The 17,660-nt window shown below is 39.7% G+C and overlaps 1 protein-coding gene across 3 annotated transcripts in view; it reads left to right on the plus strand.

Moving 5' to 3' along the window:
• msraa (methionine sulfoxide reductase Aa) overlaps positions 1 to 17,660 on the plus strand; it is a 299,961-nt gene that overhangs the window by 24,193 nt on the left and 258,108 nt on the right. The window contains exon 1 of one of the 3 annotated variants that reach the window (XM_080192333.1): positions 6,041 to 6,063. The exons of the other annotated variants lie outside the window; for them this stretch is intronic. The gene's annotated coding sequence lies outside the window, so the exon portion shown is untranslated. Of the gene's footprint in view, positions 1 to 6,040; positions 6,064 to 17,660 lie in introns of those variants that run through there. 3 annotated transcript variants of the gene reach the window in all.

Consider the following 17,660-nt stretch of genomic DNA (forward strand, 5'->3'; position numbering starts at 1 on the left):
TGCACTCGCATGGTCTCTGCCATCATTGAGTACAGGAATGTTCGTAGAGCATCCTCCTCCCATTGTTTAATTGTTCACATTTCAGAGAGGCAAGACTCCAGAGCTTTGATCTGACCTGGTTGGTTTAGGATTGTTTAGCTTTGTTAAAGATTGCTGTTTCTGCAGTTTTGCATTGTAGTATTGTGTTGTGATTTCACTAGGTTGACACCTCATTTGCAGGTATACCCAGAGCTGCTGCTAGTAAGCTTACCTACACTCCTCATTGAACCACTGTTGGCTTGAGGGTTACGATGAAGTGAGGCATGTGCCCAGCTGTAAGATTACAGATTGGTAGAGTACAATTCTGTTAAAGCCAATGGGCCACAATGTTCTGTTTTGAGCTCTTATATCTGTTCTGAATCACTTCCCTTTAGCACAGTAATAATGCCACATAGCATGATGGAGGATATTTTTAGTGTGTGAAGACGGGACTTAATTTGTGCAGTGGTCACTCCTACCAAAACTGTCATGGACAGATGCATCCATGAGGGGTTGATTGGTGAGGTAGAGCCCAAGCTGGGTTTCCCTTGTATTAATTGACCCACTACTTGTTGCAAGCCCAATCTGGCAAACATGTTCTTCAGGACTTGACTCACCATGATGCTACTGAGCCATTTTGGTGACAGTTCCCTACCCACAATACATTATTCTGTGCTCGTGTTACCTTTATGCTCCTTCCAAATGGTGCTCAAGATAGAGGAGTACCAATTCATTAGCTAATGGTGGGCATAGGTGGCAAACAACAGGTGGTTTCCTTGCCGATGTTTGACCTGGTGCCATGAAACATCTTGGAACCCAAAGTCAATATTGAGTACCTCCCAGGGCTAATCCTTTCGACTGTGCACCACCATGCCACCACCTTTGGTGGATCTGCCCTCGTTTGGGCCAGAGATGATGTAGAGGAGACTGGGCGTTGCCCGATGAGACTGAAAAGATCATATTCATTCATCTTTAGATACAGAAATTGTTCCAGGGTACTAGGGGATAAGTGAGTTTAACACCCTGCAACAGAGGTCAGAATATATATATTAATTGCTCATTGTGAGATTTTTCTGATGGTTACCTTTTGATTATTGGGAGCTGTTTCTTGATTTTTGGTAGCCCCCTTTTTTTATTCTCACTAGCTTCTTTATTAGACGATGTAGTCATGTAGTAACGTTGCTGTCTGTATTTGTAATGATATATTTAAATGGTTTTACTCTTTTGATATCACAAATACTGATGATTAAATACACATTTCTCTATCTTTTAACTTGAAATCTATAAATGAGATGTTTCTGTAAGTTATTCTAAATAAACCTCCGATACTCCATTTCCAAAATGAAAATCTAACCACTTGGCACAAAATAATTTATTGGGAATGCATCGCACATCTACAGCCCTTTTTAAAAATTGATTGCAAGCAATTAGTGCACTCCAGCAATCTTTGGCTTTGTCCTGCTAACTTAAAATTTCTTTTCCCTTAATAGTCCTTCTGTTTAAGGTGAATGCCGACGAACAAGTCAAGATACTGACTTCCAAAAGTCTAACAATGCAGCGAGGAGAATACACACACATTAATTCTCCAGCACCAAGTTGACAATCAGATAGCAAATGGGTTTAATTCACATAGTTCACATTACAGTGATTATTTTCCCAGCTAATGCACCTCCTCGTGTGATCATCCGCACTTCAAAGTGACATAGATTGGATGGACCAAAGAAACATTAATTTTCGTTCTTTGAACCCACATTCAAAATTAAAGGACTGATGTTATACTCTCAAGTAGAATTGGTAAAGGAAAATCAATATTCAGTGAATTTAAAAATAACTAAAATAGATATAGCTTCAGAAGATCGTAAAGTTAACACTTGTATGTAAATATGAAAATCTGCATTTTTTAAAGTACTTTGTAAAATGTTATTCTTTTATATACTCCATGTAGGTTTCAGCTTAACTGTGCATATTCACCGATGACAGAAGATTCATTGAAGCTTCACTTACCTCTCCTCCTCTCACACACATTGTGATCAGCCCCTCTCCAACCACCATCCATGTACATGTCCCTTCCTCCATTCACTCAGAAGCCAAGACATAGGGTCCATTGTGGTTCTCTACTTCCAGCAAGGCCAAAACCTTTGTCTGCATCCCTGATTGGCATTTGCTTTGCTCAAGCCTGTGAGGTATAGTGATGATTCCTCTGGGCCCACTCTGGCTTTGTGACTGGCAAAGACTCCCTCTTTATTCATTTTCTGTTTCTGTTTCTCCTAGAGGATGTCCAACCATTGGTGATTGCAAAGGCTTGTGCATGACAACAGTGGGATCAGCCTGAATAACTCCCCCAGCTCCTCAGTCACAGGTTCTCTCCCTTCCACCCTTGCAGTGCTTCTGATGATAGCTTTTGAGGAATAAGAGGGAGGGAGCATGTATTTGGAGGAGCTAGAGCAGCTAGCATTGGAGGGGCAGAACATGTGATTGGAGAAGCAGGTCCTCATAGATCCTGTGTCTCCCACATACAAGAGTTGCACCCAGATACTTTCAAATATAGTAAGCAGGTAGCTATTGATCAGTCAGTTTTTTTTATCTTTTAGCGTAGACCAATCAGTTTAACCAGTTTAGGTGCCAAGTCTCATACAATTAGAGATCAAACTATAGATCCTGTAGAGATGAATGGGATAATTTGTTCAAAAGCATGCTATTTATCCAATGTGAATATTTTATAGAAGTGTCTAGATGAAGAGCATGCAGCAGATGGAGTGTACATGGGTTTTCATGAGGCATTCAAAAGGCTGTGGCACAGGAGAGTTGTAAAATTAAAGAAATTTGATGTGACAGAAAATGCAAATAGAAATTTGGTTAACAGATAGGAAACAAAAAATAAGATAGTGCTCATAGATGTTGCTTGGTTTGGACAACAGTTGGAATGAGAGGTTGGAGTTGGATCCACTTGTTTTCTCTCTTGTATACTCATATATTTTGATCTTCAACTGAAGATCGATCTTCTTTCTGCACAGATGCTGCCAGACCTGCTGAGTATTTCCAACACTCTGTTTTTTATTAAAATATAAAACACATGTTAGCTTTAGTTGGCATATTGTGTTCAATTCTGGACACTACACTTTAGAAAGGATGTAAAGACTTAAGATCGAGCTTCAGAGAGATGCTGTATCCATCCAGGATTGAGGGCTTCCGTTATGAGGAGAAAATTAGGTTGTCCTTAGAGCAGAAAGAGGTAGTCAAAATTCTTAATGGTTGAACTAAGGAAAACTCTTCAAGTGGCTGAATGGTCTGTAACCAGAGAAAAACAGAAGATGCTGGAGACAGAATAGAGCCAGTATTTCAAGTCTGGATGACCCTTCGTCAGGGCTGAGTTGTTCCAGACTTGAAACGTTGGCTCTGTTCTCTCTCCAAAAATGCTGTCAGACCTGCTGAGTTTTCCAGCATTTTCTGTTTTTGTAACCAGAGAGCACAGATTTAAAGTGATGGGCAAAAGAACTGGAAACAATAGAGAATTGTAGATTGATTACAGCACAGAAGAAGCCCATTTGTCTTGTTGTATCTGTGCTGGCTTTCTGTGCCACTTCCTGCCTTTCCCCCATAGCCTTACAGAGCCAGGGAGTTGTCCTAATTGGGTAACTCTTTTTCAAAGGTGTAGGAGCAGGGTTGATAGGCCAAAAGGCCTGCTTCTGTGAGCAATTATTTTATGATTCTAGTTTTGAGTATGTTGTGCTGTTTTGGGCATTTGTTTATAGAGAGAATATCAAAGCCAATGTATAGCATAGTTTCATCAGAAAGTAAGAATGGATAATTATGAAGAAAGATTGAAGATACTTACTGGTTGTGCTTCCAGAACCAAAAATACAGAAACTGATTTAGAACCAGGGAATGTATACCAAAGAGAAAAGCCATTTAGCAATTGTATTTGTTTTGGCTCTAATCCCATTGTCATTTGCTGGCATTTTAAAAGATGTTTTTACAGTTTGAAGAATTTTTGCTTGTGAACAAAGAAGGATGATTTCCTCTGGTTGAGAGTAGAGCAGGATTCATTAATTTAAATTTTTTCTTGAAGTGAAAGAGGTGAGAGGTTAGGAGAATTTTTCTATGTGGAGAGCTGTAATGGCAGGCAATACTTTGCCAGAGAGACAAGTTAGGCAGGGCCTGTTGCATCTGGTAAGGGAAGGTTGATAAAACTTCGAAGGAGATGATGATACAGGGCTATGAACTGAAACAGGGCAGTGGAATTCATTTTGATTGCGCCAACAAAGAGATGGCAGGGACATGAAGACCTCTTTCTGTACTGTATATCCCATGATTGGGAATGTGATTTGAAGATTATAATCTTCAAGTATGGATGGATGATCCATTGAGAGTAAAACTTAGCTTTTGATGTAGCATGATGCCGTCTGGAGCAAATTGGCCTCTAAATATTTATCCTATTCCCTTCTGAATGTTACTATTGAATCTGCCTGTTCAAACAGGTTGGGATAGATAGCGAGTGATCAACGTTTTGCAGCCCTGGTGAAGTTGCATTTTATCCTTATTACTTTAAGAAACTCTAACGCAGGGATCTTAGAAATGGCATCTGTGGAAAACAACAGACCCCATGGACAGAACAATGGTTAACACTGCTGCTTCACAGCACCTAGGACCTGGTTTCAATTCCAGCCTTATGTGGAGCTTGCACATTCTCCCCCTGTCTGTGTGGCTTTCCTTGAGATACTCGGGTTTCCTCCCACACTCCAAAGATGTGCAGGTTAGATTGATTGACTGTGCAAAATCGCCCCTTAGTGTGTTAGGAGGATTAGTGGGTAAATACTTGGGGCTAGGGCATGGGTGGGATAGTTGTCTGTGCAGGCTCGATGAGCCAAATGGCCTCCTTCTGCACTTTAGGGATTCTATTCTAAATATTGAAGGTTGTAAGAGTTGGCAGGTAAATTAAATTTTGCCTATTTGTCTTTAAGGTGGGGAGGAGGTCAAAAATACCTGTCAGGAAATAAAGTATGAGAGTATAATCCCGACAGGACACCTTAGAACAAATGGAGTTGATGGCTTCGATTAGGCTTCCATTGTTCACTATTTATTTTTGGAAAATTGTCTTCAGTGAAAAATTCTGGAAAGCAATCTAGATTCTTCGAAAGAGAAGATGTTGTTTAATTCAGAGTTACTCCAATTTCTGGATTTGAACACACTACAGTGTAAAAGCCTGTAGTTAACACTTTTAGGAAAACTGAGTTGAGGCAAAATATTTTCTGATTTTGGTTTGACTTGCTTTCGAAAGAACATGATTTTAGGAACTGTCGCAAACACTTAATTGTTCATTGCGCCATGAAATGACATTTAAACCAAACGTGGTGGGGAAACTTTATTTGTATCTTCAAGTAATTTGAACTGACACCCTTGTATGAAGTTGTAGTTTGGCTGCAGGTTCTCTGCATTTGTTGTTACGTGGCTGCCCACTGTAGTGCACAGGCTGCTGTTTTGAGCTGCTCCTGCAGTTTATACACTGGTGCCAACTACCTCTAATAAATGCCAGCGGCAAAAAAAATTATAAAAAGCAATTTAGGACCAAATTTCCTGCTTAATTGGGTGTGGATTTGATAGGCATGCATAAGTTTTGTTTTATATTGCTTAACAGGTACTGGTTTTACAGGTGAGAAGTATATATCTTTATTTCTAAAGTAACCAGGGTCCCTAAATAATTAATTCACCAGAATATTGATGACCTTTTATGGCTTGTTGGGAGATGCATAATAAAGCAAGCCGGCATTAAAACCAGCTGTAATTATACTGTAGGTAGGTCCTGATATGCGGATAATTACCATTCTGTGTGCAAGGAGTTCAGGAAGATGCATGGGCTCTTTTATGAAATAAACATGAGAGGTTTGCCACTCTGAAATTACCCAGGATTCTTTGAGGATAGAGACAGGAGCTGGTATTAAGGAGTCTGCCCACTGGTTGGCCACCAAAGTCCTCCAAGCTGCAGGTGGTGCTTGTGTCACGTGTGGACAGATCCAGTGAGATAGGGGGAGAGAAAGAGAGATAGGAGTGAGTTATTTGCACTGAGTGATCTCTAGTGCGTCTGAACTCTTTTTTTTTCCTTTAATAAACTTTTAGTGGCATGTTCTTGCACAGCAGATCGGTATGAAAAATAATTGAAGCGTGTGAGGAAGTTGGCAGCTGCAGAGTTGAATCCTGCCAGAATCCGGTGGCAGCTCGGTTGATCTTGTTTATTTCCGAAACGATCCAGGAAGGTACCTTTTGGGAGCTGGATTAGACAGACTGGCACTGGCTGGAGCGATGCCAGAGATGCTTGGGAAGGGTGCCATGCTGAGAGAGTGCAAAGAAAAGCAGGCAATACTTGGCACAGCTGAATTGAAACGGCCTCCTTTGTTTGCTTGCTGTTTTGTATTTCTCCTCCTCCAGTACCCCCCCCCCCCCCCACCCCACCCCCACCACCACAACCCCTCGCGAAGGAGTGAAATGCCATGGGGCAAAATTACAGCTACAGGACTTAAATTTTGAACTTTTGTTTTCACAGGCTCGGGGAATGAATGGTTAGCCTGACCATTTAATTGTGACATTACCGTCCGTTTTTAGCTGTTAATGTAAGAGAATGTGCGATCTTTTGATATACTGATTGATTAGTTTTTATTATTGGCTGCATTGCTTTCATGGAGGCAGGTCAGACAGCTTGGATGGATTTCAGAGCGACTGCATGGAAAGATGGCGAAGGATTATAACAGTCAGGGTAAAGAAGGAATTTCTTCTGTTTGGAATGGCATCTGAGCTCAAATATGTACTAGCAACAATTGAAGCGACAATGCCCAACAGTCGTGAACGCTTATCCACGTCAAAAATTCTACATTGCGTCTTGATTTTCCTTTGTCAAGGAATGCGGATAGTTGTGAAATCGACAATGTGTTCAGTATTTTCTCCATAGGAATTTGACTTCATTTGCTTAAGAAAAGCTTGTGATGGTGTTTTTAAAAACATGTTTTTATTGCATTGGGGCTGTGATTACTAGGTTGGAGATGTGGCTTCCCTTTTCATTGGAGTTTAAAAAAAATCTTATAGGCCTGTACTCAAATTTATAAATGATAATAAAAGTGCTTTCCTTCAGTCTTTATTATTCTCATAACCTCACCATTTTCAAGCATTATTTGCACTTTGCTACAGGTGATCTTGATTTGAAACTGGCCAAAAATCACTTTCTGAACTTGAATTTAATTAAGTATATGGCTGGGGGATAAAAGGGACTCAGCATCTTTAAATTGAAATCTATAATAAATTTAACAAAATTTTTTGAATTTGAAGATGATTCTTGACTGTGTGGAAAGGCTTTGTAAATAGTAGTCATCTGGTGAATTCTGGAAAAGTTAAGATTTTATTGAGAGCTAATCCTTTCTAAATTTGATCGTTTTCAAAATTACTCCTTCGTCTGTGCAGATTTGTACCTTCTCAGAGCACTGTTGATTGGTGTAGTTGAATGTTTTAACTGGCTACAGAAGCTAATGGCTTTGGAAATATTTCAGAATGACCATTTGTGATGTGATTTAAGTGGTAAATCTTTGAATGTTGCTTCAGTTTTGCCGGCTTGCCATGTGTCCCATTTTGTAAACTTATGTCAACAAGGTGATGTCATAGATATGTTGATGTGATCACTAAGCATCAGTTTCTGCTTTTAAGAGTAAGATGAACAGGAGCAAATACTAGTACCTTGATAAAAGGGGTCAGATGGACCTAGCCTCCATTTCTTGATCCTTTTCGTAAAACTTTTTTTTTTAATACGTAGTCTTTTGGCGCTGAAATGAATGTGGAATTATAATACGTTATTAATGTAAGTGAAAATAATTTAACACGATCCTGGGGCCTCGCAGCGTAGAAGTTATAGTTCCATTGCCATGTCTAATTTAACAGATCATTGAGTGGATGGTCCTTGAATACTAATTCTTTCTTTCAGTTTGATGCGGTTCTGGTGGCAAAGTGCATGCTTTTAAATCTGATGATTTACTTTGACCTAACACCCTGACGTTTTAAACACTATTTGTGGTGACTGGGGCAAAGTATTATGGGATTTGAGTTGCCATGTTGTAGAGGTGATGTAAGGTGATGCAGAACATTCAGACATCTCTATAGACATTCTTACTAATCTGAAATTTATTCATTAATCAAATGCTCTTTGGAAAAGAAATTCAGAATAGTTGTATTTCAGTGGTCTGAATTTCCCTTCCATTAACTACACCAGCGCATGTAGAATTAAGAATTTTTCATTTGATGCACCTGCTACTTACAGATAATTAGTAGCTCCTGTTTTATGTGCCATGATGGATGTTAGCATTATGAAAGGCATCCCTTTTTTGTGCTGTATGAATAGTGCATTAGGCATTGTTAAAAATGTTCAGCAGATAAATGTTTGGTGTAGGACAAGTACTGTTGAGTTTTTGTTTGCAGTTTCCCTCACTTTTTGTAACTCCATTATTTGGTTGCCAACAGCCTGATTGAAGATGGCACAGTTCACAGAATCACAGAATTGTTGCAATGCAGAAGGAGGCCGTTTGGCCCATCGTGCCTGTACCAGTTCTCCAGATAGCATCATGACTTAGAGTGTCATCTCCAAAATGTTCAAAATCCACCACAAGCAATGGCTTCTGCAGATACTTCAGAGTCATTACTATCCCAATGACAATGCAGACATTATTGTTGAAAGCGGAGGTTAGGATTCCCTGAGCATAAAGCATTCTGTGTTTCCTCACCAAAATGATCCATTTTCATGTGTACCGAAAACTTCCAGCTGTGTTGCGCATCATTATTGATCTTGATCCAACACCCAACCAGTGCTCAAACTGCAAATTAATTTGCAGAAATTACAGGTGGCGTGCTGGCTCAGCGGTTAGCATGGCTGCCTTTCAGTGCCAGGGACAATTCTGGCCTCAAGTCACTGTCTGTGTAGAGTTTGCACTTTTTCCCCATATCTGCATGGGTTTCCTCCGCTTGCTCTGGTTTCCTCCCACAGTCCAAAGATGTATGGGTTAGGTTGATGGGCTATGCAAAATTGTCCCTTAATGTCAGGGGGAATAGCAGGATAAATACATGCGGGATATGGCCTGGGTATAGTTTTTTTTGTTATAGTTTTTTTTTATTGGTGTCACAAGTATGCTTACATTGACACTGCAATGAAGTGACTGTGAAAATCCCCTAGACGCCACACTCAGGCACCTGTTCGAGTACATTGAGGGAGAATTTAGCAAGGCCATCACGTCTTTGTTGTCAGTGCAGGCCCGATGGGCCGAATGGCCTCCTTCTGCACTGTTGGGATTCTATGATTGCCTTTTTGATGAATTGTATAACAATTTGCATGCTTGCTATGTTATTTCTAGGATAGTAATCCAGAGGCATTGACTAATGATTCAAACAGGAGTTCAAATTCCACCACGGCAGCCAGGAACTTAAATTTAGTGAATCAAACAAAACGTAGAATAAAAAGTTAGTAACATTAATAGTGACTGTGTAATGCCTGTAAAACCCATTTGTTTCACTGATGTTCTTTAAAAAAGGAAATTTGCCATCCTTAACCAGTCTGGCCTAAATGTGATTTCGGTCCCATTGCAATGTGGTAGATTCTTAACTGTCCTCTTGAGATGTCCTAGCATATCCTCAATTGTATTCATCAAGGTGGTTTGCCTACACCTTCGTGAAGACCAGTGGGAAGGGCAAATGATGCTGCCTTTGTCGCCGATGCCCATGTCCCATGAATGAATAAAAACTTTATTCTGACATGACTTCATATAAAGTCTTTCTGATCGTTAGAAGAAAAAAATCAGTGAACTAATAAAGGGGTTTTATGCTCACCCAGATGCTGCTACCCCATCACTTATCACATCATAGTGAAAATATAGTTAGGAATTTTGTCAAATACTGCATTTATATTGCAGAGCTACTTCCAGAGAGTGCGATAATTGTAACTTAAGAAATAGGAGCAGGACCAAATGATGACATGGTGGTACAGTGGTTAGCACTGCTGTCTCACAGCGACAAGGACCTGGATTCGATTCCATCCTTGGAAGGATGGAGTTGGCACATTTCCCATGTGTTTGCGTAGTTTTCATCTGGGTGCTCCAGTTTCCTCCCACAGTCCAAAGATGTGCTGGTTAGATAGATTAGTCATGCTCAATTGTCCCCCACTGTCCCAGGATGTGTAGATGAAGGGCATTAGTGGGATTAGAAGGATAGGGCCTGGTCAGATGCTCTGTTGGAGAGTTGGTGCAGACTTGATGGACTGAATGGCCTCCTTCTGCCCTTAAGGATTCTATGATTTAGCTCCTTGAGTCTGCTCTGACATTCAGTACAATTGTGGTTCCATCTCCCTGCCAGTTCCCCTGAGACTTCAAAAATATATCAATCTCAGTTATGAATATATTCAACAATGGAGCATCCTTCTGGGATGGACAATCCAAAGATTCACAACATTCTGAGTGAAGACACTTTTCTTAAATGATTGACCCCATATCCTAAGACTCTGTTTCCATGTTCTGGATTCCCAGTAAGAAGCGTCCCAACACCAGGTTAAAGTCCAACAGGTTTATTTTGTCGCACAAGCTTTTGGAGTGTTGTTCCTTCTTCTTCCTCACCTGAAGAAAGAGCGACGCTCTGAAAGCTTGTGCTGTCAAATAAACCTTTGGACTTTATCCTGGAGTTGTGAGATTTCGTACTGTGCGTACCCCAGTCCAACGCCGGCATCACCACATTCTAGGTTCCCTAGCCAGGGGAAGCAACATCTCCAGGCTCCCATTTCGAGCTGAATGAGGTGGTGACTTGAGAATGGCACAATAACATCAACTTTAACTATGTAGCACCTTTAATGTAAAAAATAATTCCAGAATTTGTGAGGAAAATGGATCCTGAACCAAACAAAATATTTTAGGGAGAGTGATTAAAAGCTTAGCCAAAGAGATGGAAATGCAGAGATGTTTTGAGGGGACTCCAGCTTGAGTTCTGCTACTTTCTCCAGAACTAATTCCTTGCCTGTAGTTATCTCTGGCAGTTGCTCCATATTGTTGTCTGATTCACTCACATTCAGTCGTAAAATTAACTGCAGAATATTTATTTAGTATCTCTGCCGCACAATTATCCTTGAGCAGTTCATCCAATTTTAGCTATTTTTAAATTATTTTATAGCTTTTTAAAAAAATTATCCCTGTTCTCTGTTCTACTGCTCCCACATAATCAATTTTATTACCCCCTCATTTGGGAATGGGGCTGGGAAAATATCCCCTGTTTGGATAGCCTAGTTCATAAATCTGCTCCCTGAAAGAAGACCTTTTTCACCTCCAAGTTTTCCATATCCATGTAAAACCAAGTCCCCAATCATATTCCTCATTTCTAAGGAGTAATGGCAGATCATAACTCAGGACTTCCTTCAGAAACATTCTGCAGCTTTCCTAAGCAAAAACTGAACACAATACCACGTAATGTGACTTCTTAAAGGCCAGCCACAACTTTAACATCATCAGCTTGCACTTTAGAGCTTCTGGATGTCTTAATGTCATGGTGGATTGGCCAAATTGTGTGTCTTAGAGTGTATTTCAGATAACTTGTGTATAATAAGTGGAATCTTGTTTTGTCAAAATGCAAAGGCAGGGTAAAAGTGTTTAGAGAGCTGAATGAGTTTAATAGGGAGGGTTATGTCAATAATTATTCTAGGAATGAATAAAACTTTTTCTCAAATTTGTTTGTCAGTGGTATATGTGAATGTAACTGTGTGTATGAAAGTAAAATTTAATTGAAACTGGTGCCTGGTTTCTCAGCAGGGATGGGATATGGAATGCAACCAGAATCTAATTATTAACTTCCACAGGAGCAGTGAATCTAGGCCAGGCATTGCTAATGGAAGATAGTTATTTTTTTTAAAAGGAATGTTTTTTGCCAAGTTACTTATATCTGCTGTTAAATTTGATGTTTTCAGAATTAGTAGGGAAATGTATTGATACCAGCAGTCCAATGGCACAGTAGAATATTTCAGGACCAGGATGTTTTATTAAAGCAATATCTGGTCATTCAATTTAATGTACTATTTTTATCCATAGCTGAATTTGGTAAGATTACTGTAAGTTTTGTGCTTCTTTTGTTGGATTTTTTTAAAAATTGAAGGATCGAGTTTCTTAGCCATATTTAACTTGGTAATAATTGGATTTTAAATAATGTGCAGTTTTTAAGACTTCTCTATTATTTTCAGGGAGGATACATTGGGAATAGGATCGGATTTGGGGAAGTTGTGGTGGCAAGAGAAGCAACCCTTAGTGCATAATGGACTGGTGTCCAGAAACATACTTTCTCTGTGGATACCTGCAAGTATTTTAGACCTGGTTACGTTAATGTGACCATACAATTGTAGTTTCCCTGCCTTTTGATTGACTAACAAAGCGGCCTATTGATGAGCACTCCATTCCAAAGTGTGAGTTAACAAGATCATGGATTAGAATTTCCATGGTCATCTCCAGCAAGAGCTTCAGTAGAAGATTAGTGGAAGTCTAAAGGAAATGACACTAATGGCTATTTATGCAGTTTCTCCAGGGTTTCTGTCAGTCTTTGTGCTGAAATTACTGTTGACGATTGGCTGGTTAAGCTGGATGCTTTTGATCAATTTATTTTAATGCATGGGGGAAGAGTATTCTGCTCGGTGAAGTAGAGAGGCCAAGCAATATGGAAATGCCGCACCATTAATTTTAGTAAGAAGAAATCAGGTTTTAGGAGCAAGAACTATAGTGCAGGAAACTACAAAAAGTTGAGATGATTGGGAGACAGAACAGACCAAATCTAGAAGATGAAGCTAAGTTTGAGTTTAAAAAATCTATAAATTGTTGGAGAATTATTTAATGAGGAAGCTACATAGTTTCACAATTTCCAGGCCTTGAGAGAGGTTGAGTTCAAGTTGGAGTCATGTTAAGTAAGCATTCAGGAATGTGTGTGCAAGATGGTATGTTTAGAACTCAGGAAGGGTAAGAGGTAATGTTTCCAGAGGAGCTATGACATTTACTATATTAAGATGGAGAAGAGGAAAACTGTAGTATACTAAAGAGTTTTGGAAGTTAGATATGAATAAAGGAACGCATATGAGATTACTCTTTATTGTTTTCAATTCAGGAGATGAGCATTGATGTCTTGTATGGACTTGGGCTGGAATTTTACTGGGGAGGCGAGGCTCGCAAAACGAAAATCTCCATTGTACCTCAGGCAGGATTTTATGTCCTTGCCCAAGCGAGGTCGTAAAATCCTTGGATTTTTGAGAAAGTTAGCTGTTTATGAGGGGGAAAAAAAGTGTTAACAATGCAATATATGTGGTTTCCTAGTTGCAATCCAAAGAGATAGCAACCTGGAGTTTCTAACTGGATGTGAGGCAGACCAGATGGTTGTGTGTTTTCAATGTGATGAGCACTGATCCCATCATAATTTATACAATCAGCCTCATTTGGTTGGGCTCCAAACATCAGAAGCAACCATTGATTGGGAGCTTGTCAATTTTGAGATGACTACTAGAACTCAAGAAATAGAAGCATGAGTAGTCCACCAAGTCTTTCGAGCCTTTCAATACAATACAATCATGGCTGACCAGTAAATGACCAGAAAATTTCAAGTCCTTCAGTAGCTTCAAGGGGCAGATGGCACCAGTGTTACTTTATGCTGAAACAAAGGTCTGAGATTACAGAATGGTTGCTGGGCCTGCAGAAGAGTAGATGGTGGAATTGTGAAATTACTGTAATGTGAAGTTAGTTAAAAAGAAGCAATATTGTTTGATATGGAGTGTTGCAGGTCCCCAAGGAGTGCCACCTAGAGGTAATTGACAGGCTGGTGAGCACCAACTTCACAAATTGTTGCAGGAAAAATATTAAGTGACCTGACCAGGTCAATTGTGGTAATGGATGCCACCAATACCAAGAATGCATGGTACACAACTCACTTTGCATCACATTTTGTTATGGTACTTCTATTGGTTTTGTTAATTCTAAATGTAGAAATGCTGGCATTGGACTGGGGTAAGCACAGTAAGAAGTCTCACAACAGCAGGTTTAAGTCCAACCAGTTTATTTGATAGTGATCCCACAAGCTTTCGGAAACGGTGTTCCTTCATCAGGTGTGTGGAAGGTTCTGGTCAGAGAAAGGCATATAAAGACACACACAATTTACAGAGTACTGATTAGAAGCCTGTAAACTGTGTGTGTCTTTATATGCCTTTCTCTGACCAGAACCTTCCACACATCTGACGAAGGAACATTGTTTCTGAAAGCTTGTGGGATTACTATCAAATAAACTGGTTGGACTTAAACCTGGTGTTTGAGACTTCTTACTTTGTTAATTCTAGTCAGACTATCCTGCAATACACCAAAAGCATGGTTTTGATGTGTTCAACAAGTACATCAGGGCTTGATTGGACCTCCTAATACAGTGCTCAGTTTATGTCCTGGGATACTGTAACAGTGCTTTGAGCAATGGTGGAAGAAGAGCGCTTTGACTTCCGGGAATGATGCTGAGACAAAGGATCAAAAACAGAAAATGCTGTAAAATCTCAGCAGGTCTGACAGCATCTATGTAGAGAGAGCAGAGCAATGTTTCGAGTCAGAAGATGTTGATTTGACAGGGTGCCTTAGAATTAAAGTCTTCTGGCCACACTTAAGGAAAACAATAATTTACTTGAATTATATTGTACTTCAGGTTGAAAACAATCTGTATACTGTTAGAATGTATTCCTTTCCTGTTGACGTAGTTGGTAACATTGGGCAAGGAAATACTTACCGGCACATGAATGTAATCAGTGTCTTATTGGATCTGATGGGCTGTTGCTATTTTGCAGTGCCCTGACACACTGGTACCAATTGCCTTGATGAAAGAAGTTATAATTGCCACACTTGCAAATAATGCATTCATAATTTATCTAAAACATTGTTGCTGTTTGACAAATGCTAGTAATGTTTCTGGTAACTCCGAAATGAACTCAAAGCATAGAAGTTAAAGGTTCTTGTGACCTTAGCACTCACCTGGGAAGGAGGTTGGCATTAATAAACCATGGTAAATGTTAATTCTGTTTTAATTGTATGCAGGTGGTGGGCATTAACTGAAGATTTACTTGCACCCTGAAAAATAGACAGCCTGAAACGGTGGTTGTTGGATTAGAAGTACATGCTTGTAACGTGTAACTATAAGTAAGCGCTTATAGAAGTGTGTGAAGGTTGGCTCCAGTTCTGCCCTTCACCAACTGGCTTTATGAAATTCAACATTATAACAGGGTAAGGATGGAAGCTAAGAAAAGACTGTCCAGACAGAAAACTACAATTCCAGTAGCCATTGTGGAAAATGGCAGAAAGTGTAACCTGTTGGGGTATGATTCTGTCCTGATATTCTCAAAGTCTGAACTATTGAATAGTGTAGAATGAAGTAGTTTCGTGGATATTGGTTACATGCCTACCAAAGGGGACATGAGGTATGGCTTTCGTGTTGTCACTTCCCACTTCTGATTCTACTCAGTATTTTGTGAGCTGAATCTTTAGTCAGTTGGACAGTGGTGAATGTTTGGAACTATTCATTATCAATAGGTGAAATTTACAAGGGACTGAGATTCAATTCCTTGGGAGACTGTCTGTGTGGAGTTGGCACATTCTGTCCATGTTTGCATGGGTTTCCTCCGGATGCTCTAGTTTCCTTGAACAGCCCAAAGATGTGCAGGTTTGGTGAAGTGGCCATGCTAGTTGCCCCCTTGTGTCTCAAGATGTCTAGGTTAAATGGATTAGCAATGGGAAATGTGTGAGCTTCTGGATATAGGGTGGCGGAGGGAGCCTGGCTAAGATACTCTGTTAGAGTGTCGGTGCAGACTGGGCAGACTAGATGGGTCAAATGGCCCTCTTCTGTATGTAGAGACTCTATGAATAGGCTGTTGGTCTAATTGTTCAAATTGGTTGGTTCTAGGAAAAGCTATTAAATTACGTCAGGTGACTTGAAAAGTACTTGTGGGAAAATGATCATTTCCTTCAGCTTTATGTCACCATTTGGTTCACAAGGATAGTGGACTGTCAGATTTTGAAATAATTTGAAATTGATTTATTATTATCATATGTATTAGGATATAGTAAAAAGTATTGTTTCTTGTGCACTATACAGACAAAGCATCAACAGGGGCTTGCACTGTGCTTCCTGTAGTTGATGACTGTTTCCTTCATTTTGCTGATATTGAGGTCAGAATATTTGCCATGGGTGTTGGTACAATGGAATGATTAAATACAGGCAGAATGAGGATGAAAGCACTTTTAGCAGATCTGATTATACAGCAGAAGGCAGAATTGGTACAGGACTAAAGGGTGAATGATTCCTAGGGATGCCCAAGGAACAATCAATAGGTGCTTTAGGTGTGATGCAAAGTATCATCGTGTGGTGAACTGTCCAAAATGGAGAAGAAGGGTCCTCAAAATGATATATTGGTGAAGAGAGGATGAAAATAATAATGAATCTGAACAAATGATTGGGGGGAGTCTCAGTTTTTGTCCTTTGATGTACATGTTAATTGCAGACTCTTTTAGTTGTGCTATGCTAGCTGCTGCTTACAATTCAAAACTTGACATGGAGCACGATAAGGCAATTATTTTTGGAAAATAAGTGAATCCGCAGTTTTCCCAGTCGGGCCATTATTGTATCCCCTTAACAAACCTGATATTTCTCAAGAGTATTAGACAAGTTTTAATGATGTCTGGAGATGAGAATTGGAGAGAAAAAAATTGTCTGGAGGTTACACAGGCAATTTGCTCACCCTATATGTCCAATGTTAAAACATGCTGGTGTGGTTGGTGAAGAGAATCTAATAGAAGAGATTAGTGAGATATGTGAAACCTGGAATAAGTATTCTCGGATACTGCCACATCCTAATGTAAGCCTTCCATTTACCACAGTAGTTACCATAGGACTAAAGATATGGGACAAAGGCAATATTTTCATTCTAGATTTGTAGACCCTGGATAAGATTTAGTCTTTCTACAATAATACTTAAGGAATGGATAGAGACCAGACTAACACCATCAACAAAGTTTCTGACTGATAATTGAAGTGAATTTGCCAATGACTAGTTCTGAAATGTGTGTGAAAACATAAAAATCATAATCATGAATATCACACCTGAGAGTTTCTTCAGCAATAATCTCTGAGAAAAGAATCATGTGGTGATTGATGAAATGCTGCATAAAATTTTAGCTGATCAGCCATACTGCGTGTTGACAACCGCCCTGGCATGGGTGGTTCATGCACAAAATTCACTCCAGATGGTTGGAGGATATAGTCCCTATCAATTGCTCTATGGGCAAAATCCCAAATTGCCATCTGTGCTATGCATTAATCCTCCTGCTCTAAAAGGTACTATAATTCTATTTCTTTTTCCTATGCATTTGAATGATTTACATACAGGAAGGTAGTCTTTCATCCAGGCTCAGGTCTTGAAGAAAATTGGGACAGCACAGCAACATTGTACAAGGTCACCTGAAACAGAATTTAATTCAGCAGATTTGATGCATTACAAGAGAGAATCAGGGATTGGAAAGATCCTGGTTAGGATAATAGGTTGTGATGGTAGGAGGATACTTCTCAAATGTGGCAATCAAATGTTTGAGAAT

The sequence above is a fragment of the Carcharhinus amblyrhynchos genome, chromosome 7 (assembly GCF_965287045.1).
Source record: "Carcharhinus amblyrhynchos chromosome 7, sCarAmb.v2.hapA, whole genome shotgun sequence".
Classification (NCBI taxonomy): domain Eukaryota; kingdom Metazoa; phylum Chordata; class Chondrichthyes; order Carcharhiniformes; family Carcharhinidae; genus Carcharhinus; species Carcharhinus amblyrhynchos.